The 22,111-nt window shown below is 42.5% G+C and overlaps 1 long non-coding RNA gene across 1 annotated transcript in view; it reads right to left on the minus strand.

Moving 5' to 3' along the window:
• LOC123939652 overlaps positions 1 to 16,730 on the minus strand; it is a 101,022-nt gene extending 84,292 nt beyond the window's left edge. The window contains exon 1 of the long non-coding RNA XR_006817954.1: positions 16,625 to 16,730. This is a non-coding gene — a long non-coding RNA (uncharacterized LOC123939652). The remainder of the gene's footprint in view (positions 1 to 16,624) is intronic.
• Between the last annotated feature and the right edge of the window lie 5,381 nt (positions 16,731 to 22,111).

The following is a 22,111-nucleotide window of genomic DNA, read 5'->3' on the forward strand; positions in this document are numbered from 1 at the left end:
GTAGGATAGAAGGAGTCTATACCTCGGATATCTTTGGAGTTGCTCTGTCTACCTTGGACTTGACTTACGTGCAGTAAAATGAAATCCTTCTATGGCAGGTCAATCTTTGGGGTTTTCATATATGCAACCATACCTGATTCCCACTGATGAGTGAGGCAAATCAAATCTGGCCTACATCCCATTCTCAATGCGAAATCCCTTTCAGAGCAATGGAAGAAGACAGACCGTGGTATCAAAAACACTCAGTTGCTGCTTGACCTTCAGCAAAGGGCTTAACATCCCTGAATCTCTATTTCTTTCTCTGTAAATAATAGTTAATAATTCTCTTGTGGTGCTTTTGTAAGGATTCAAAGTTTAGAATGTGCCTTGCACAAATGAGTAGCTCAATAATCATTATAATTATGCAAAATTTCATTTTCTGGAAATAAATCAATGTTCATTTATTTATTCAGTCAATATTTTCAACACCTATTTTGAGGTACAGCTGACAGAATATTGGTCAGGATTACTATAGTAAATAAGGCTGATTTGCCTAGCTTGGATATTTTGGGAGATGCCATTGCAGTTGGTAGATTGGGAAGAAAGCAGCAAATAGCGAACATGTAATTTTTGTATCTTTCCTATTTGCAAACTGAGCCCTAAAACTGTAGGTATGGTCCCACCCCCACTTCCCGACACCACTACCAGCTGCCAGCCCCATTAATTCCATCGATGTTCTCCTTAACTGGAGGTTAAGCCTGCTCTTATTGATGCTTTGGACCTGATCATTCTTTGTTGTGGGAGCTGCCCTGTGCATTACAGGACACTTAGCAGCATCCCTGACCTCGTCCCAACTCGATGCTGGTAGCACATTCCCCCTAAATCATGACAATAAAACATGTCTACAGACATTGCCAAATATCCCCAGGGGAGCAAAATTGCCTCCAATGAGAATCAGCACAATGAGATCTAAACTGCTCAAGAAGGAGAGTTGTGCACTGGGGTCGCACATGTTGCGCTGATGTTGAACTTCGCAGAGGATTAGCCCTGACTCACATGTCACTTAGCTGCAAGAGCCCAGTTCTTCCTCTATAGCCTCTATAGGATTCCTTCTTTGAGTCAATGGCCTTTTCCATAGAGTGTATCTGAAACCATTGCCCTTGATCATGAACTACAAATCTTTCTGACAGTAAAGCCTCATCTAGCTGTCTCCTACTTACTTTCACCTACCTGCCAGCCATGGGGCATGCTTTCAGTTCCTGGACACTGCCGGCCTCATCTCTTTCCCTAGAACATCATATGCCCGATCTACTCCCACCTCCCCCTTTTCTAAGCTAACGCTTACACTCCCACTCACTCCCCCAAGTATCTTTAAGGCTTTCTGGGGCCCTCGATGCTCAGTAGGATCTCCTGCCACTCTACTGTCTGATTTCATAGGACTTCTTCTAATTGGAATCAATGTCTTGAAGAAGGTACTCTAAAGTCCACCTACTCTGCTCTACTCTGAATCTTGCTGTGGGCAAAGGCCATGTCTGGCCCAGCTTGTGCACCATCCCCAACATGTTGCCCATGACCTGGCAGGAAGCAGGTGCTCAGTGAATGCCACATGGTTAAAAAACAAATTTTATGAACTAAAATAAATAAATAAATAAATAAAATGAATATTTTTAATATGCATTTATTTTAATTCCAGTATGGTTATCATACAGGGTTACGTTAGTTTTAGGTGTACAGTATAGCGATTCAGCAGTTCCGTACATCACCCAGCGCTCATCACAAGTGCACCCCTTAAACCTTACCACCTATTTCACCCATCCGTCTTCCCACCTCCCCTCTGGCAATCATCAGTTTGCTCTCTATAGTTAAGAGTCTGTTTTTTTTGTTTTTCTCTCTCTCTCTCTCTCTTTTTGGAAAAACAATGTTTTTATAGGAGGTAAAGAATTTACTACACTTATCACCCTATGTCTTTTTAAAGAGTTTCTATATGCCAAGGAGAGATCTGAGCATCTGCAAAGATGCCAATTGCCAATCTTCTTTCTGTGAGTTCCTCTTTTTTGTTCTCTGAATTGAATTGATGGGAAGAGATCAGAGGCAGGAACACATCTGCTAGTCCTGGGAATATCATAGCACAGTGCAAGTTTTGGAAGCCTCTGGAAGCAAGCCAGCCCTGAAATTCACAATACATTTGTTTCAATTGTCCATCATTTTGGTTCTTTGTAAATTGGAATGTGTAAAAAGAACTCATTGCTCAGGAGTATTATCTAAAATTTGATGTTTTCTGAGAGTCCTACTATTTTCACCTAATAAAATCAAGGAAAATCGTTCTAAGAAAACCTCTGAAATTTTTGTTTCAAAACAAAGGCCCCGCACTGGGAGTCTCAAAGTTATATCCAGCCAACAGATGTTTTATTGGTGTTTAACCAGAATGAGATTGGCCAGGAGAATGTTAATGTCAGTTACCAACAATAAAAAAATTTTAAAGAAGCAAAAAAGAAACAAAAACAAAAACAGAAGATTCCACACAAAAACCTGGATTTCCGCTTTTTTGTGGGAAATCAGAAGATTCAAGAATATTGGAACTACCTTCCATCACACTAACATTTGGCTGACTGAAGTCTAACAGCTACATTTGACAGAGCCTGCACTGGGGCTCCCTAGAAGCCACTGCACCTGCTTGTTAACACCTGGCTCTTATAGGCTTGTAGCTTTGCAACTTCCATTTTCTGCCTTGCCTCGTTCTTATCCTTTGAGGAGTACATATCCCTAATTCATCTCAGCTATTAAAAACCATGCAGGGGTGCCTGAGTGGCATAGTGGATTTAATACCCAACTCAGGTCATGATCTTTGGGTCGTGAGATCAAGTCCCAGTTGGGCTCTGTACTCAGTGGGACTCCACCTGAGATTCTCTTGCTCTCCCTCTCTCTCTGCCCCTCACTCCTCTCTCTAACATAAATAAGTAAATCTTTAAAAAAACATGCAAATAAGAATTCACATATTCAAATCATGGAAATATAAATTTTTTACTTTTAATGAGCAATTAGTCCAACCTCTCAGTCTTTAGAACAGTGCTCTTCAATGTGGTAGCCACTAGCCAAAAGTAGCTCTTTAACTTTAAATTATTTAAGTGAAGTTAGATCAAATGAAATTGGAAATTTAACTCCTTGGCCACAGTAACACCATTTCAAGTGCTCCATACCCACTTGAGGCCAGAAGCTACCATATTGAAGAGGAAACATTTTCCTTACCACAGAAATTTCTACTGGACACTGCTACCCTAGAATATCTTTTGTTTAAATATTTTAAAAATTTATTTATTTTAGGGAGCGAGAGAGTGCACAAACAGGGGGGAAGGGCAGCAGGATAGGGAGAGAGAATCTCAAGCTGACTCCATGCTGAGCGTGGAGTCCCACATGGAGCTCGATCCAATGACCCTGAGATCATGACCTGAGACAAAATCAAGAGTTGGTTCCACTCAACCTACGGAATGGGAGAAGATATTCACAAATGACACTACAGAGGGCTAATATTCAAGATCTATAAAGAACTTCTCAAACTCAACACACAGAAAACAGATAATCATGTCAAAAATGGGCAAAGAAATGAACAGACAGACACTTCTCCAAAGAAAATGTGCAGATGGCTAACAGACACATGAAAAAAATGTTCATCATCATTAGCCATCAGGGAGATTCGTATCAAAACCACACTGAGATACCACCTTATACCAGTTAGAATGGCGAAAATCAACAATGCAGGAAAAAACAAGTGTTAGAGAGGATGTGGAGAAAGGGAAACCCTCTTACACTGTTGGTGGGAATGCAAGTTGGTGCAGCCACTTTGGAGAACAGTGTGGAGATTCCTCAAGAAATTAAAAAATAGAACTACCCTATGACCCTGCAATTGCACTACTCGGTATTTACTCCAAAGATACAGATGTAGTGAAAAGAAAGGCCATCTGTACCCCAATGTTTATTGCAGCAATGGCCACAATTGCCAAACTGTTGAAAGAACCAAGATGCCCTTTAAAAGATGAATGGATAAAGAAGATATGGTCCATATATACAACGGAATATTATGGCTCCATCATAAAAGATGAAGACCCAATATGTATCAACTGGAGGAGATTATGCTGAGTGAAATAAGTCGAGCAGAAAGAGTCAATTATCATATGGTTTCACGTACTTGTGGAGCATAAGGAATAACACAGAGGACATTAGGAGACGGAAAGAAAAAGTAAATTGGGGGAAATTGGAGATGAACCTTGAGAGGCTGTGGACTCTGAGAAACAAACTGAGGGTTTTGGGGGAGGGATTAGGTGAGCCTGGTGGTGGGTATTAAGGAAGGCACGTATTGCATGGAGCAATGAGTGTGGTGCATAAACAATGAATCTTGGAACACTGAAAAAATAAAAAAAAATTAAGTTAAAAAATAAAAAATAAAAAAAAAAACATTATTCATTGCTGCTATGAAAAAAAAAATACAATGCTGCTGGTATTTGATCTCAGACTTCTAGCCTAAAGAACTGTGAGACAGTAGATTTCTTTTGTTAAGCTATTTAGTTTTGAGATACTTTGTTACAATAGATTTAGAAAATTAATACACTCATTGTTCATTCATTTGTTGACAAAAATAATGGCTGTCAAACACTTATTCTGTACTAAAAATGGCATAGGCATTTCAAGGAATATCAAGATAATTTTATCTTTCCTCTAAGCCTGAATAAGGGTGATAAAAGCATAATTTAAATAGTTAACTCAAGTGGAAAGTGGTAAATACCTTGTGAAAGTTCTTTTTGCTCCTTTAAATTAGCTAGAAAATTTAAGATAATATCAATTCTCCCAAACCCCCCTACAATGGGTCTTTACAGTGAGGTTTCAATACTAAGCTCTTTAAACTAAAAGGGGATAATCTCTTCCTTCTTTTAGTGAACAAAGCAGGATGTAATAGTACTTCTTTCTTCTCATCCCAGCCTCCCACCTCTGGTCACTGCCAGGAGCCCCCTTGTTGTCCGGACATTTTCCTACATGGTGGATGCAGCTGGTGACCGAGGCAATGTTAGTGATCCCACTCAGCCCACAACTTGACTGCTAGTGGGTCCCCATCAGCTGCTTATTCTTAGAAATACCCTAGATACCACATTATCCAATCAGTTGAATGAACACTGTAGAAGGTCTGACTATGATCAAGGCTAAACCTTCTCAGTTTGCGTGCTCCCCCAAACCTCCTGCTACCAGAAACAATAAACCAATACTCACTGGCCTGGCCTCCCCCAAGACTGTTTTCATCAAAATCAGGGGCTTCTTTTTTGTTAGCTCACATACTTCTAAGATCAACTTTTTAGAATTAATAGTCTAACCATCAGTGACTCACCTATTTGTTTTAGTTAGAAAGATGAGAAAGATGATTCACTTTTTTATCAGAGTGTGAATGTTTATAGTCTGATGTCTGTTTGCTTTTTCCTCTCAAATTCCTAGACATAATCACAAATAAAAATGTAATTTGCCTAATTAAAATCCTTGTACCCTGCTCAGACTCTCACTGTAGGTAGGGACGATGTCTGCCATGGTCTATGTATATCACTGACACAAAGCCCATACAGCAGGTACTCAATGAACATTGAATGGTTTGAAACAATTAATTTTATGCACTAACAAATTATAAAGTGAGACTTTTTTCATTGTTAATAAATTAGTTTTACAGATGACAAAAGGACTATGCTATTTCAAAGGATAGGGAAAAAATGCTTTCTGCCGAAATGATCTTGAAAAGCTTTGAGGAGGAGGCAGTATGTGAACAGAATCTTTAAGGATGAGGGGACTTTAATATGTGGAATTGGAAGGAAACAATGATTCAGAACAGCACAAGCAAAACCCTGAAGGCAGGAATGTATGAAGGAGAATTATAGTAAACAAAATTGGAGCAGTGAATTGTAGGCCAAATTGGAAAATAACTTTTGATTTTCTTCCCTATAAGTAATGAGGAGGTATTATATTTAGGGAAAGAGATTGATATGTTCTGAACTGTTTTACAGGAAAATTAATTTGGCAGTAATGCTTGAGAATGAGCGAAGTGAGGAAAATTAGAAGCAGAGAAAGCGAGCATGAGACAAGGATGCTCTCATGTCATTATCTTTGTATATTCCTTTTTAGACAGCTGCTGTGGTCATTGTGCTATGGTGACCTATTCATCCCTCAGAGTGAAGAAAGTTGACTATCGTTGTATCAGAACAATGTTTTTGTATTCAATGCATTTTGTGTTTATTTCCCTTCTGCTGAATCTTTTTCAAAGTCTTTAGAAATTTCCAACTTCAGCACTATGTGCATGAGCTTTGTCCACTCTTCTAATTAGTGATGGCAGTGGACTGCCAATCAAAGAGCAGAGAACTGAGTCCTCTGGGTCTAGTCGTATGGTTCTCAACCTTAATTTCACTTCAGAATCTTGCCTGGAGAGGTCTTTAAAATCCTCGGTGTGCCAGGTCATACCCAGGTCAATTAAATTACAGTACAAATTAGGCATCAGTGATTTCTAAAGCTGTCCTGGTAATTCTAGTAGTCACCCAGGTTAAGAACCATGAATCCAGAATGTCCCTGCTTTCCTGGAAACTGTCCATCAAGAAATAAACCTTGGAGGTCTGTTTTTGCTTTATAAACATCCCTGTTGTTTTTCTCCTGGCTGGAAGTCCTTTACTCCCGTGAGAGGAGAAATGAGGTTTAAATGATGGTAACCATGTTAGAAATGAGAGAGGATGGCATGAGTGATATCAGGGAAGAAGAACCAGCCATGAAGAGATGGATGCAGGGGTGGAGAAAGGAAAGGGCTAGCCCTGAGTATTAGACCCCATGTCACTGGGTCGAGCAGGGAGCAATTAACACGACAGGGAGCAGGATGGCAAACAGGTTTTGCAGGGAAACGATGAGCTCAGCATTGAACAAAGCTCGGTATTGAACAAATTGGGTTAGAGAAGTCAGCAGGACATTAGGTAGAGGTATCACACAAGAATTAGATATAAATGGGGCACCTGAGTGGCTCAGTGGGTTAAGCCTCTGTCTTTGGCTCAGGTCATGATCTCAGGGTCCTGGAATTGGGTCCTGCATTGGGCTCTCTGCTCAGCAGGGAGCCTGCTTCCCCCCCATCTCTCTGCCTGCCTCTCTGCCTACTTGTGATCTCTGTCTGTGTGTCAAATAAATGAATAAAAGTTTTTAAAAAGAATTAGATATAAATGGATGAAGCTCTGGAAAGAGGCCATGCTGGGGAAACAGATTCCGGAGTCAGCTGCATCTAGGTTCATGGAATATATGACACCAGATGGACTGCAAAGGGTAGGGACCTAGAAAAAGAAGAGAAGGAAACCAAGGGCAAGTCCTACTCACATCATCATCCCAGCCCCTGAAGATCACCGCTTGGCTTTCTGGGGTTCTTAGCACCATTGCTCACATGACATTGATCTCATAATATGTGTATATCTCTGTCTCCCAGCTCTGGGCTCAACTTTGTCAAGGGCAATGCCATGAGCAATTAATCTTCACATTTACCAGCGTTGAACCAATTTCCAACACATAGTTGGTCAATGAATGAATGTAAAAGTGAATTAATAGAAAGTATGCAGCCCCAGGGCCAGAAGCCACAGTCATGTATCATGGCAGTGCCCCCGTGTTAACCTTGGCTGTCACCACCACACCCACATTCTATCTTCAGTCCTTGCTTTAGCCTCTCAAGGGTCACTGAAACAAATAACGTTAAAAGAGGGACTTACACCACACTTACTGAGCACCTGTTATTGTGCTGGGTAAAACAGACAATGCAGTATTTTTTGAAGGACACGGTCCTTGCCTTGAAGGAGCTTATGACCAAGCAGAGGTGAGAAGATATCTCTTCTGTGAAGCCTTCGCTGATAGGCACACTAAGGTGCCTCTTAATCGTAAGGATTTTGTACATATTAGTACAGTAGCTTAACATATTCTCCTCTGATCCTTTGCTGTGTTTCTTTCCTTTACATAAGATAGAACAATCTTCAAGACAAATAATTGTCTTATTCATCTTTATACCTCAATGGCTAACACACTCACTCTGGACTACCTTCATTTCCCTAAATGCTGCTGTATTTTGCTTCTGGGTATTCATGGATGTTATTCCATGTATCTAAAATGTTAATCTCCAGTTTCATTTGGTGATGGTCTATTTTATCTTGAAATTTCAGCTATGTACCATTTCCTCCAGGAAGACTTCCCAGACTCCAGGTTTACTTTTGGTTAGCAGACCCTCCAAAATGATCCGTGCCTCACATTTCTTCCCTGTGCCAGCCATATTACAATTGCCTGAAAGTTTATACAGTCTCCCACCCTTTCACATTGTATCATAAGCTTATTTGAGATGAAGGTTATCTTTTAGTTCACACTGTGTCCCCCAAACCCAATTTAATGTCTGTAATAGATTAAACTCTCAGCAAAGGTTAAATGAATCCATGCATGCATGAATGAATGAACAGACCAACAAAGTAGGTATTCACTATGAGCTCTATAAATTCAATGTTCGGGTTTGTGAAAACTAAAAGATACAACTAGAGAAGAACATGTGGTAGTGTGAATGTGACCAACGACTATACCACAGGACACAGATCACAAATACAACAGGACTCCAGAAGTGGATCTGGTCAATGAAAAGCAGTAACAACCACTTGTACATCGCATTCCAAATAGCCTTAATAGTTGTTAACAATAATATAAACTATCTTCTATACTTGTGATCTATTTTATTTTGATCACAATTAACAGTATTATTTTTTCTTGAGGCAACAATTAATAAGATTAGTGATCAAATACTTGAAGATCAATAAAGAGTTATTTATAAGTTAACAAACTTTGAAAATTATAAGCAGATTTTTAAAAATATAATGAATCTGGAGGGTGCATGTAATTCTTGTAAATGCTTTTGTGAATTCCATAAGTTCAAAACATATGATATGTTTAAATAATATATTTTTATAGAGGCTCAGCTGGGTAAGCCTCTACCTTCAGCTCAGGTCATGATTGCCAGGTGCTGGGATCCAGCCCTGCATTGAGCCCCACATCAGTTTCCCTGCCGGGGAATTGGGGAATCTTCTTCTCCCTCTGCCCTTTCCCCTGCTTATGCTCTCTTGGGAGCCCTCTCTCTCTTCTTCTCTCTCTAATAAACAAAATCTTTAAGAAATAAAAATAAAAACAATAAAATGTTAAGTGAATAAGTCCTCAAAAACAATTTTGACAAGTCACTATCTATTACACCTGTCATAGTCAAACTTTATGGATCAATAATCATAGTATTAATGTGTCAGCTAGATACTTCCAAGTTCATAGCTTCAAGGTCATCTGGAAAATGTGGCACATTGAAACTTGACCAACCACATAAAGCTGTGAAATAGATGGATATATTGGTGGGTGTATGGATAGACAGATGATAGATAGATTGATGATAGATAGATAGATAAACATAGATATAATTAATTACCTTTTATGGGTGAAATATGTACTATAGGCTTTATGTGTACAAGCTAATTTATTCTCCACTACCATTCTAAGAGAATATTGTTATTCACTTGCCATTGATTAGAGTAGTAGGCTCAGAAAGATTAATTTACTAACGATTGCTAAACAAAGAAGTAGCTGAACCAGTCTTGAACTCATAATTATCTAATTCCAGAACTTTGGAACATTCTGTGCTGCTTTGCTATGTTGTCTTTCAAGACAAAAAAATCAATTGTTGTTGGGATCCAGTCACATTCCCCTACTCTGAACCCTGCTGTTCTTATCAAACAAGTGATAGGGCTGCCGACCCACCCAGGTCCTGAAATCTCCAATCTGGCCTCAACATTAACCTTTAGCTAGCTGAACCAAGCAGCCTCGGATGGGCCTGTTTGCCCTATCTTGAGTGACCACGTATGGGATGACATACCTAAAAAAGAATTGTCTGTGGGGAGAGATTATTACTGATTCACTCTAGCTACCAAGAAGGTGAATTTATGTGATGGTTGAATCCATTTGAGTTAGGTTCCTCCCCTCAACAATATCGTAATGGATTTTCTAACCCAGAGCTTAAAAATCATAATGGAAAGGTTGGTTGAGAGAAATCACTATCCTCCTCCCCTCAGAGACAACAGACACAAAGTTAATTATATAATGTTTACATATACGTATGCATTGTCTATATAAATATATCCATTTATGTATAATGATACACTGTTACATATAAATGGAAACCCAAGTATTTACATGCACTCAAGCACACACCTGGATTTTGCATACAGTAAAGACAAAGACCTTGGTTTTGTTTGTTTGGTGTCTGTAGAGTCTGGCATAAATTAAGTGCTCAAGAAACAGTCATTAAATGAATAAATGAAGTCTGATTTTAACAGTATCTCTCCTGATCCTCCTCACCTGGCGTTAAATGAAGACTTCAGTCTTCAGTTAGCACTGACTGAGGTAATTTCTCTTTTAATCCCTATTCTGGATCACCTTCTGCTGTTTCCTGGTTCCGTCTCCTCCCCTGATTGGTTCTCTCCATCCATACCAGTCTCAGCCCACGTCCACATACATAGGATCACTTCCTTCCTGGACAGCTTTTTTTTTTTTTTTTTTTTTTTTTTTTTTTTTGGGAAAGATTTTACTTATTTATTTGTCAGAGAAAGAGAGAACAGGCAGGGGGAGCAGCAAGCAGAGAGAGAAGGAGAAATAGGCTCTCCGCTGAGCTGGGAGCCTGATGTGGGGCTTGATCCCAGGATCCCGGGATTGTGACCTGAGCTGAAGGCAGACACTTAACTGACTAAGCCACCCAGGCCTCCCCTGTGACAGTTTATTCCAGAGAGTTCTCAGGCTGCCTGACTAGAGTCATTCCCCATTTAGTCATTAGACTTGAACATTTTTTTTTCTCTTGAACGGAAGAGTCTTTGTTTTTATTATCGCAATTCTTATTTTTAGTTACTAATAGCATCGACCTGCACAACTATGAATGCCCTTGTCCTCCAAGGCCAGTGGGCTGTGGGAATGCTGTCGGCGTAAGGCCTACTACAAGATTTCTGAGTGTCCATGAACACGATAGGTGTAGGGAAAAGACCACTGGGTGTTTTAATACAGATTCCAGGCTCTTCCATTTATTAGCTGTGGGACCTCCATCAAATCACTCTGCTTATCTAATCAACAGTAAACCCATCTTTAGACAGGGACTCTAAAGGGATTAAAGAAGATAGCGGGTATGGAAAGCCCATACTCAGAACCTTACAGAGACTTTGTGTGCTCAGTGAATAGTCTGATTTTTGACTTGAGCCTACACAATGAGATTTTGTAAATATCCACAGCTTTAGGTAGAGAGAGAATGTCCATATTTATTGGTAATTGGACTATTTTCTTCCTTTTCTGAGAAGACCTTCTGTCTGTGGTCCCTCGGTTTGTGCCACAGTGAAGTCACCTCAACCACAGTGATTGAAATGTATAAGAGTCCACCTGCCTCCCTCTAAGGTTTCTTTAACTGTTACTTGCTGACACATTGCTTAAAGCCACAACGCAGAAGACTTCCATTTTAGGTTACAGTGCAAAATGCCTTCAGTTAATAACACCAAAAAAGATCCTTTATAGGACATTGAAATCAAACCAGATTTTCTTTTTTCTAAATCTAATGGGAGCCTAGGGCTCGATGGATTTGCTCTCTGTGTGGTCACCATCAGAAAATATTCCAAAGGCCCTGGTGGAAATGAGAGCCCGTCACAGGCAAGTGAGGCAGTGAAGAAAGTAGGATTGTGCGCCACATGAATAATGGGTCATCTGGTCACAGCTGGATACGGGTGTCAATTCCATTCTTAAGGCAAAATTGTAAACTTTTTCTTTTTTTTCTTCTTTCTTTCTTTCTTTCTTTTTTTTCAAGAACTAAGTTAACAGAGCAAAGAGAAATGCCAATGGATGTGTAACTTGCCTTTAAGTAAAATCTCTTTCTGCCTTGCCATTTTAGTAGAGAATTCTTCTGAAATGTCATTTTAGATATGTAGTAGCCCTCTGTTGCCATGAGATGCTGGACATAGAGGGGGCCCACTGGGAAGAAGGAGCACATGATCTTGAATTAGAAGAGCTGAGTTCAAATCCTGACTTTGCCACTTATCTGCTGCCTAACTGGGTATAGTTACTTACCTCATGGAGCCTCACTTTTATCGCCAATAAAATGGAGATGGCCCTTGCTTCTTTAAAGGGTTGTTATAAAGATTAAATGGAAATATTGCTTCCATGGAATGTATTGATCACTTAAAAAATATTAGGCCCTTCCTCCAAGCTTATCTTTGTCCCCATATAGTAAGAAGAAAAAACAAAACAAAACAAAACAAAACAGGAGAAAAATCACAGATGGGCCACATTCCAGCAAATGTTCTCATGCTCCCAAAGTTGTGTATTAAGCAGGCATTGAACACAGACTTCTCCGAGGCTTAGTACCTTCAACTGCAAATGAAGATAATAATAGTCACCTCTGCTATTCCTATTTCAAGAGTAATTTTAAGGCTCATGTCAGATCCTAATTGTGAACACTTTGGAAAGAGGTCAACAGCTTCTTGTACTCTTATTTTCTCTCCTTTGCCAGTCCCTGTGGATATTGAGAAAGACTGCACAAGTCCAGTCACCATGGCTCGTATTCATCCTTCTTGTTTATGTTCTTTAACATCCTGGGGTTTCTCAGCACTGTGATGACCTAACGCAACACTTTGGAAGTGTACAAATTCAAGTACAATTGGCAGCCTGGCTTCCATGGTCTTGTTTAGAACAAGATCAGTCCTGTCTGGACTGATGAGAAGATAATGAAGGGATCGCCCAAAGACCTTCCAATTGGTATTGCAAGAATTTTTTAAAAGTTTTATTTATTTATTTATTTATTTGAGAGTGAGGAAGGCGGGGAGGGGAGAGAACAAGCAGGAGAGGGGTAAGGAGGAGGGAGAGGGAGCGTATCTAAGGCAGGTTTCATGCTGAGTGCAGAGTCTTGATGCAGGCCTCAGTCTCATAACCCTGAGGCTGTGACCTGAGCCAAAACCAAGAGCCCGGCGCTAAACCAACTGAGCCACCCAGGTGCCCTGATATGGCAGAGCATTTTAACACCCATCTCATTAACATACCTGTGGAAAAGGTGTGTTTCTCATTCTTATTGCACAGATGAAAGGAGCAAGTCCGGAAATTTTAAAGCATAGAGTTGTTAAATCATGACGCTAAGAAAGTTTGTTTATGACACATTCTAGTTTTTATCCTCGGAGCACACTGCTCTTGATTCCACTGGGAGAATAGACATGATACAAGCATCCAGAAGAAATGCTGTGGCAGCTGGTGAGGGCTACCTGGCAGGGTAGTGAGCTAGAGGCGAAATCCAAAGGGTAGACATGGCAGGGGAGGGAGGGGACTAGAGCTCAGCCTGGTACCCTGCTCCCCCACGGGGGGTTGTGTGAGTCAGCATGTACCCCCAGCTAGAGGCCAAGCCCACCTCTCACTGAGCCACGGTTTGATCCGCATGTTCTAGCTTCCTCCCTATGGTGATCCTACGTTGTCCTGTGCCAGGCTCATGAGCTATTCCCCAGCTTTCCAGTGAACCATGGAGCCATTATCTGCCCAGCTTCTCAGACCGGTTATGACCTTTAGGGAAACTAAGTACACAAAACATGCAGCCGGAGTGACAGGGAGAGTGGAAAAAGCTTGAGCTGCCTGAAAGGGGCTTCTTGCAAACAACTTCCTTGGACAGATCTTGACTATGCCAATGCAAGTTCTGCAAGGTTAAGAGACTCACAGTTCAGGATTATTTCCTTGTTATGTCATTGTAAGCCAAATGTCTCCAAGTTTCATCAGCCTGGTGACTGAAATTTGGACCTAAATTCCCTGGCTCAGTTTTCTCCACATTTATAAGTCCACAACATCCTCGCTACCTCCAAGGGTCCCTCTCCTTAGCCTTCTGTCTCCCTGTGAGTCCTGATGTTGGACCTCCATGCTGCCATGGTCTGCTAATATTTGTGGGAAGCCATTCCCAGTGTTCCCATTAGGCCCCCTGCCCCTAGGGCTCACGCCCCAACTTGCCTTGTCAGACAGTGCTACTCACCCTCTGTCCCAGGCTACTGGCTCACTTTTCTTCTCTTGGCAAGGAAATGTTTCCCATTCTGTTTCCTCTTTTCAAAGAGGGATCTCACAACAGCACTGCTCAGACTCTGAGAGCACTCTGCAACTACTTTCTTCTCAGGTGCAATGTCCACCCCAGCCCCACCAAGTTGTGTGCATTGTGGTCACAGCACTTAAGCCAAGACCCGCTCCCCTCCAACCCCTGAGTGCAGTTGCTAAATCCATCTCACTAGGCTTTGCTGCTTAAGCACAAGAGACTTTCTCCCAAGACACTAGCAGTTCGTCTTTGAAATTTAGCTTCTATTGCCTCTCCGATTTACCCCCTTTCATTCTCTCTGTGACTGAAGTCAAATATGTGTATTTTTATTTATTTATTTGACAGAGAGAGAGATCACAAGTAGGCAGAGAGGCAGGCAAAGAGACAGGAGGAAGCAGGCTCCCTGCCGAGCAGAGAGCCCCATGCGGGGCTCGATCCCAGGACCCTGAGATCATGACCTGAGCCGCAGGCAGAGGCCCAACCCACTGAGCCACCCAGGCGCCCCCAATATGTGTATTAATGGAGTTCTTTCTCAGAGTGCTCCTAGACCATGCTCAAATGGATTCTTAGAATGATCCCCTGAGGTCTCTCACTGGATAACTATACACTCCATCCCAACCCTACCCTAACACAATGGCAAATCAAAACACTGCCTATTTTATTTCAGGAAGCAGATTGAAATTATAATAATTTATACTTTCCTCAAGGTTCATGAATCTCATGAATGATTTCCCCATAGCACAAATTCTTACTAATTCTTTCACTCCTAACCTCTAAAAGTATTAAAAGTCAACAAACACTAACAAGTACCTATTTTGTGCCAATAACTGCATTATGCAATTTCATATATATCATCCTCTGTTGGATATTCAGAATAACCCTGTGCAATAGACATTATTATCCACTACACAGTTAAAGACCCTAAGGCTCTAAGAGGTCAAAAAACTGGCCAAACATTATTCAGGATAGTAAGACTTTTGATCTTTGTGATTTAAAGGCAGGGATCTTCAAATCATTGTAGTGGTTCCCATTTAATGAACATAACTTAATGTTCAGTTTTGCATTTTTTTCTTTTTCATTTATGGCATCTTTTCTTATTAACTACTATTAATTACACAAGGACATTTGATCCTTCTGTTTGGCCATCTTCTGGTACAAAACCAATTACCCCAATTACACATCATAGCTTAAAACAATAACCATTTTTATTATATCTCACAGTTTTGTGGAACAGGAATTCAGACAGGAACCCACTGGGTAATGCCCCCTCCATGATGCAGACTGTATCACTTTGTGAACAGTACTCATTTCTGGACGGGCTCTTCTGGAGAGTCCAAGAGGATCTGTGCACATGAACGTTAGTTGGTGAGGGAAGCTGGAAGCCTGGACTTCACTGGTGCAGCTCATAAGGCTGCCTGCCTTGAGCTCCCCAGCATGGGAATCTTGACGAAACAAATTTCTCACATGGTTTTTCAGGATTCCCAAAGAGGATGTTCAAGAGACAGGGAGCAGAAGCTGCTAGTTTCATAAACCATCATATTAGCACTTACACCATATTTTCAGAACCTGTCAAGGTTCAAGGAAAGGTGACAGAGACCCCACCTCTTAAAGGGAGGAACTCGGAAGAAATTAGAGCCATTCCTAATGGAGGAGGGCAGCTTCTTCCACATCCCCTGAATATATATTCAGTAAATATAAGTAGAAAGAGATAATAATTGTATTTTAATTTTTTTTAGATTTATTTATTTTAGACAGAGAGAGCAGGGGGAGGGGCAGAGGGAGAGAGAGAACCCTCAAGCCGACTTCCCACAGAGCATGGAACCCAGCACAGGGCTTGATCCCAGGACTCCGAGATCATGACCTGAGCCAAAATCAAGAGTCAGCCGCTTAACCAACGGAGCCATGGGGGCACCCCAATAATTATATTTTAATATAATATTAATATTTAATAGTTAACATTGTTACTGGCTCCAGATGGCCAAACATACTCTTGTAAGACAGACTTCTCAATCTTAGCACTGTTGACACTCTGGACTGAATGACTCCTTCTTGGGGGCTTGGAGGTTGTCCTGTGCATTATAGAATATTTTACAACAGCTCTGGCCTCTACCTGCTAGATGCCAGTTGAATACTCTCCTGCTGTGACAATCAAAAATGTCTCCAGACATCGAGGATGAAGGTGCCCCAATTGAGACCCACTGCTCTGTGGCAAGCACTAGACGCCAGGATGCAGTGGAGTATCATACAACCCTCAGTAGGGCATATGTAGGCATATGTCAGGTACTATAACATCGCCATTTTACAGGAAGGTAAACTGAGGCTCAGAGAGTTAAGTGATACCATGGTTACTCCATGGGAAAAACCCAGACCTGTGTGACTGCAAAGCCTACATTCTTTCTACCATGCCCTTAATTTCTGTTTTCTACTTCAAAATGTCCAGAATCCAGGTAGATATCACAGGCCAAATCACCAGTTCTCAAAGTCAGAGACAAAACCCCCGTCACGTACCTCCAGCATCCCTGAGGCCCAGCTGATTCAGCAAGGGGACTTGGCTTGATCCTTGCACACTGGAGGCCATCTCCAGCAGAGAAAGCGTTGATCCACTCAAAATTAGCAGGAGCCTCTGTTCCCTGTCCTGCTGTTTGCTTACAGAGGGAATTCGAGCCGAATTTGGATTGGTGCCTGACTCCGGGCACTGTGCCAGGCCTCGGCGCGGACAAGCTGGTGCACACGTGCTCACCTGGGGTGCAGTCTGTTTCAGGTCACAACCTCAGTGGCCGCTGCTGCAGGTGTCCTGGTGTGGGCTTGTCCTTGCAGCGGCTTTCTTCTCAAACCTCTCACTCAGAGCAGAGCCTTGGCATGTCTGCCTCCCATCCTCCCATCCCCCGCTACCTCCCACCCTCACCCCCTCCCATCCGCTCCCGAACTTGCTCTCCTTTGTTGGGGGAGAGAAACGTACAACTGGCAATCTGGAAGTGGAGGGTAGAACAGAGGCGAGGACACGAAGTGGGGGTCGGTCCTATCTGGAGACGCTGGTGTCTGTGTCAAGGAAGGCTTCACAAAGGAGGAAGCCTGTAGAGGTTCCCCAGGAAGAACAAGTGAGAATCTTTGGGGCAGAAGAGACATTTCAGGCAGAGGGAACCTCCTGGGAAGGCCAAGGATGCTCTAAATGCACAGTGTCCAGGAACGACCCTGAAACACAGGGGAGCAAGAGGCTGAATCATCAGTTGGAATGGCCAGGGACTGAGGATGGGGTGCTGGGATATTCCTTGTCTGCAAAGGGAAGAGCAGGACTTTAAGGAAAAGTGTGAAAGTTGGATTTGTCCTTTACAAAGATGACTCCATTGCCTCTGGGCAAAATAGTTTGGAGAGGGGCAGAGCAAAATGCAAGGGGCAGGGCCGGGGGTGGGGAGGGGATCCCATTAGGAGTTTGTTCCAACATTTTTACAGTGTCATCATCCAACAAATATTTGATATAGTAACTATCTGTGCTGCAGACACTCGGCTAGACGCCAAAATGGAGTGCCATCATCCTGGCATGTGCCACTCTCTTGTCCTAGTTAGGAGGGCAGATACTGAGCAGCAGGCACAACTCAGCACAGTGTTAGGATCTTCGAGAGAGGAGGAGTCGAGTGGCCTGGGAAAGTGTCGGGCAGGAGAAGCCACACGGTCTGAGGGTAGCCGTCAAGGGTGGAGGCAGTTTATTGTCCTTATTAGATAAATCAGTACCCCATCGACCCTCTGATCTAGGTGATGTTCGTTCATCATTCCACAGATGCAGGAACAAAGGCTTAAGATAGGGCGTCAAACCTGTTCCTAGAGGCAAGGTTCCCAGCTTTTAAGCCAGGAGTAACAGCAACATGAGAGGCAGAGAGATGGATTCCAAATAAGACTTCTTCTCTCTGCTTGGTCCTGCCAGCAGAGTGTGACCTGGAGGTCTCCTGATTCAGCGGGAGACCTCCCCACCACCAAACTCTCCATCTCTCTCTCTCCCTCTATGTCTCTGTCTGTCTCTCTCCATCTTCCTCCCTCCCTTCTATATTCTCTCCCTCCCTCTGTCTCCTTCTCTGTCTCTGTCTTTCTCTCTCTTCCTCTCCATCTCCATTTCTGTCTGTCTCTGTCTTTCTTTCCAACTCGCTCTCTCTTTCTCCTTCCCTCCTTCCTTTTTTGTCTCCCTCCCTCCCCCTCTCTCTCTCCCTCTCCAGGCTACATTGTTTTGTGGAGCTGTGTGGACAGAGCCAGCCAGCAGGGTGACATTGAAGCAGAGATGGGAGCTTGCCGTTCCTTGCATCAGAAAAGCAGACAAGGCCTCTCTGGCAATTGGCAGCCGACACAAAAAAGCTTGTGTTGAAGGTGACTCAGCTCTGGCCTCAGCAATCCTCCACCATCAGCTGTTAAAAAAGAGACAAGACAGCTTTGAGGAGACATCAGACTGGTTCCAAAGCAAGAAGCAGCTGGGCAGACAATGTTGGCTTTTTAATGAGCCACATGGTAGAGTGTTTTCCCAGGGCATGGACATAAGTCCTGCTGGTCCTGGGCAGGTTTTATGTCCTGCTCGACTGTGATATCTGTCTCTGTCACCTGGAAGGTGGCCCTGGGAGCTGTGTGACCAGCTGACTCATTCTTCATGGCCCTGAGATAGGTGAAGATGGCTTTGAGCTGAGAGAGAGGGAGGTGTTCACATAAAAGCAGAGGCCTCTTCCCCACACCCCTGAGGAAGCTCCAGGGCCCAACAGAAAGGATCTGGACTTGAGAACCAGCTGTATGAACTTGGAACCCACTGCCCTGCCCCTCCCTCCAGCTCCCAGCAGCCAGGTGACCAGAACCTGTTTGCACCTTTGTTCCCAGTGAGAAAGAGGAAGCAAGAAGAAAGAACAAATTGTCCTTGGACCTCTTCCATGAACGAGGCTCTTCACCCATCTCCTCTGGTTCTGATTCCATTACCTCCATAGAAGCCTGTTGAACCCAGAATCCTAACCCTTCCCTCCCAAGGTATTTGTGAGGCCCAGTGAAACTGCAAACCTGTGAGTTATGCACTGTCATAGTTACTATCACTGTAAATACTCACCTCATTCTATAGATGAAAACCCTGAGTCTAGGAAGCCATGTTACATTCTCTGATCTGGCTCTGTCTTGTTCTAGAGCCCTGATTCTTAACCCTCTCAAAATAGTGATTTCCTCTCCCTTCCTTCTTCCCTAGGGGTTGGCTAAAACCCATTGAAGAAAGAGTACAAGAGGAAAAAGGAATTTAGTCAAATTCATCCTGAACAAATTTAATGATTATTAAAATTATTAAGGAACTATGAATACATCAAAATCATGTATTAGTAATTAAAAATAATTTCATAAATATTTATCAGGGGCTATTTATGGCCTAGTTATTGTGCTGCTGTGGAAGATAAAAAGGAATTAGGCATGAATTCTGCCTGCCTACAGTTTAGAGTCCAGGAAGTACACAGAAATCCCTAGTGATAGGAGGAGTGACAAATAATAATAATAAGATAATGCCCCTGGCCTATATTGATGTGTGTTATATTCTAGACGCAATAGTCAGCATCTTGTATGCATCATCTCTTCAGCATTTTAAATAATCCTCACTGATAGGAATTATTACTTCAGTTTTATAGAGGAGAGATCAGAGCTCACAGAGGTTATATAATATGACCAAAATTATATAATTTGGAAGTGGGACAGAACCAAGAAGCAAACCCAGGTCTGTGTGACCCAAATTCACCCCTAAACCATGGTGCTACGCTCTTCCTCTCCCTAACTAGCCTCTTTAGTGGCAACAGAAAAAAACAAGCTAGTTTGACAAAATGGCTTTAATAGCAGAATGACACCCATCCGTGCTAATAGGGAGCAATTTCAAATAAAATCCTGTGAACTCCCTTTTGACCTTCCGGTTCCCTATTCTCTTCTACTGTGTCTGGTCCTCCTGAGTGAAAACACAGACACACAGACACACAGACACACAGACACACACACACACACACACACACACACACACACTGCTGTTACTCTACTGTTCACACACGCCTCTATAATGCTGCACAGTCAAGCCAGCTCTCTGGCGGCCGAAAGTGTCCTTCTTTCCCAAAGGCAGATCCACCATCCTGTCACTTTCAACAACACTCATCAAACAGTAGTGGTCGTTGTGTTCTTCTTCAAAAGCTTTATTTGAATGACATTCATGAAGAAGAATATCGTAATGTGATGTTTTTCTCACTCTTCTCTTCCAAGTTGCTCAAGGATATCCAAGCCACAGATGGACTTGAAGTCACGTAGAGGATGTAACTTAATTAATTAATTAATTAATATTGAGGGCAAGAAATTAACTACAGTTAAATAGATATCCCCCCTCAAAAGCACCCCAAGGAGGTGCGTCTCCACAGAAGAATTATTCTCTTATTGAACACCAGCAGCACAAGGGATAAACCTTTTCATTAGATTCAAGGTATTTGGGATGGTGAACCCTCTCTCTACCTTCCATCATCCCACAGTCTCTCATATCTGGCCACAGCTGCCTGCGGGTCACATCTCCCTCCTTCATCTTATACACGCTGTACTTCAACCACACAAAAAGATTTCTTCATTATTCAAAACGCCGAAAAGCTCTGGACCATATTCACCATCCACAAACCACATCAAGGTCAACCTCAAGGTCCCACTCAGAATTCACCTTATTGATAAAGCCCTCCCCTGACCACCTCATCTGGGAGGCTCAAGGACTTCTCTCATTGTGTCCTGCTTCCCTCTGACACAGCCATTATCACCTTGTATTTGGGTTACGTCTTAGAACATTGTTCTCTCTCACTAAATGACAGTCTTACAGACAGGGCTTTACCTAAATGTTCTTTGTTGTCCTACTTACTGGTGAAAAAGGAAAACAGCTTACATTCATTCTAGTAGGGAATGAATGGGAAAGCAAACAGATAAACAAAGAAAACATTACAGATAGGGATAACTTCAGTGCAAGATAAAGAAGACTGTCAACCACCTTCAAATGGGTGGTCAGGAAAGGGCTCCTATAGGAGGTAGAATTTAAGCTGAGATAGAAAAGAAAGATACAGGTCCTAATGAACTGGGCCAAGAATGGTTCTGCAGGAAGCCCAGCACATGCAGAAATCCCTTCCTGCCAAGAGCTCGGTCTGTGTGAGGAGCTAGGAGGCCCCATGCAGTGGAAAGTAGTAAGCGCCAGGGAGACCAGGCAAGGACAGAGTCCACACAAGGCTAGGCCAGGTCAGGCTGCACCTTGCAGGCCACAGTACAGAGAGCTGCTTGTTCTAAATGCAGCAGAAGGAAAAGGACATTATTTGATTTATTTCTTTAAAGGGCCATTCTGACTTCTCTAGAGGAAGAAAACAGATTAAGTTCTTAGAACAAGAGTGGGAGTTGAGAAGGCAGCAGGGAGCTATTGTTCCAACACCAACCACAGCTTCTGACCGGGAGGAGCTCAAGAGAATGAATGAGTGAATGAATGAGGAATGAATGAATGGGTTAAATTACCCTGGGGCTTACAGAAAAACTGGCTGGCCAACACTCTCCCAGCTGGTTGTGATTACGTCTCCCCCTCACTCATAGCACCCACAGCATTTGACTTACTCTGAAAAACTTTCAAAAGCACATTCTAGAAATTCCTCATTCATAATGGGCCCAGATTTCCCACGTCACAGGCTTGCAAAAATCACCATCTTGTCCTGGTAACATTTTATCATGTTTGACATCATTTCTTGCCACTGTGCTTCATTCCTATGAACAGAAAACAGCCTCCAATTTCTGGCAAAAAAAAAAAAAAAAAAAAAGAAGAAGAAGAAAAAGAAAAAGAAAGCAGGTTCTGCTCTAACCAGAAAAGAGAAGGCGAAGAGAGGGGGCAGGAGTTCTGATGGAGACTTTCATCCCCTTCTCAGGAAGCTGGCTGTGGGCCACACTTGTAGTCTTGACTTTAAACCTGTAAACTCCCAGCGTCCCCAGGGGAGTCAGGAGGGGCGGGCTCCT

The sequence above is a fragment of the Meles meles genome, chromosome 1, assembly GCF_922984935.1.
Source record: "Meles meles chromosome 1, mMelMel3.1 paternal haplotype, whole genome shotgun sequence".
Classification (NCBI taxonomy): Eukaryota; Metazoa; Chordata; class Mammalia; order Carnivora; family Mustelidae; genus Meles; species Meles meles.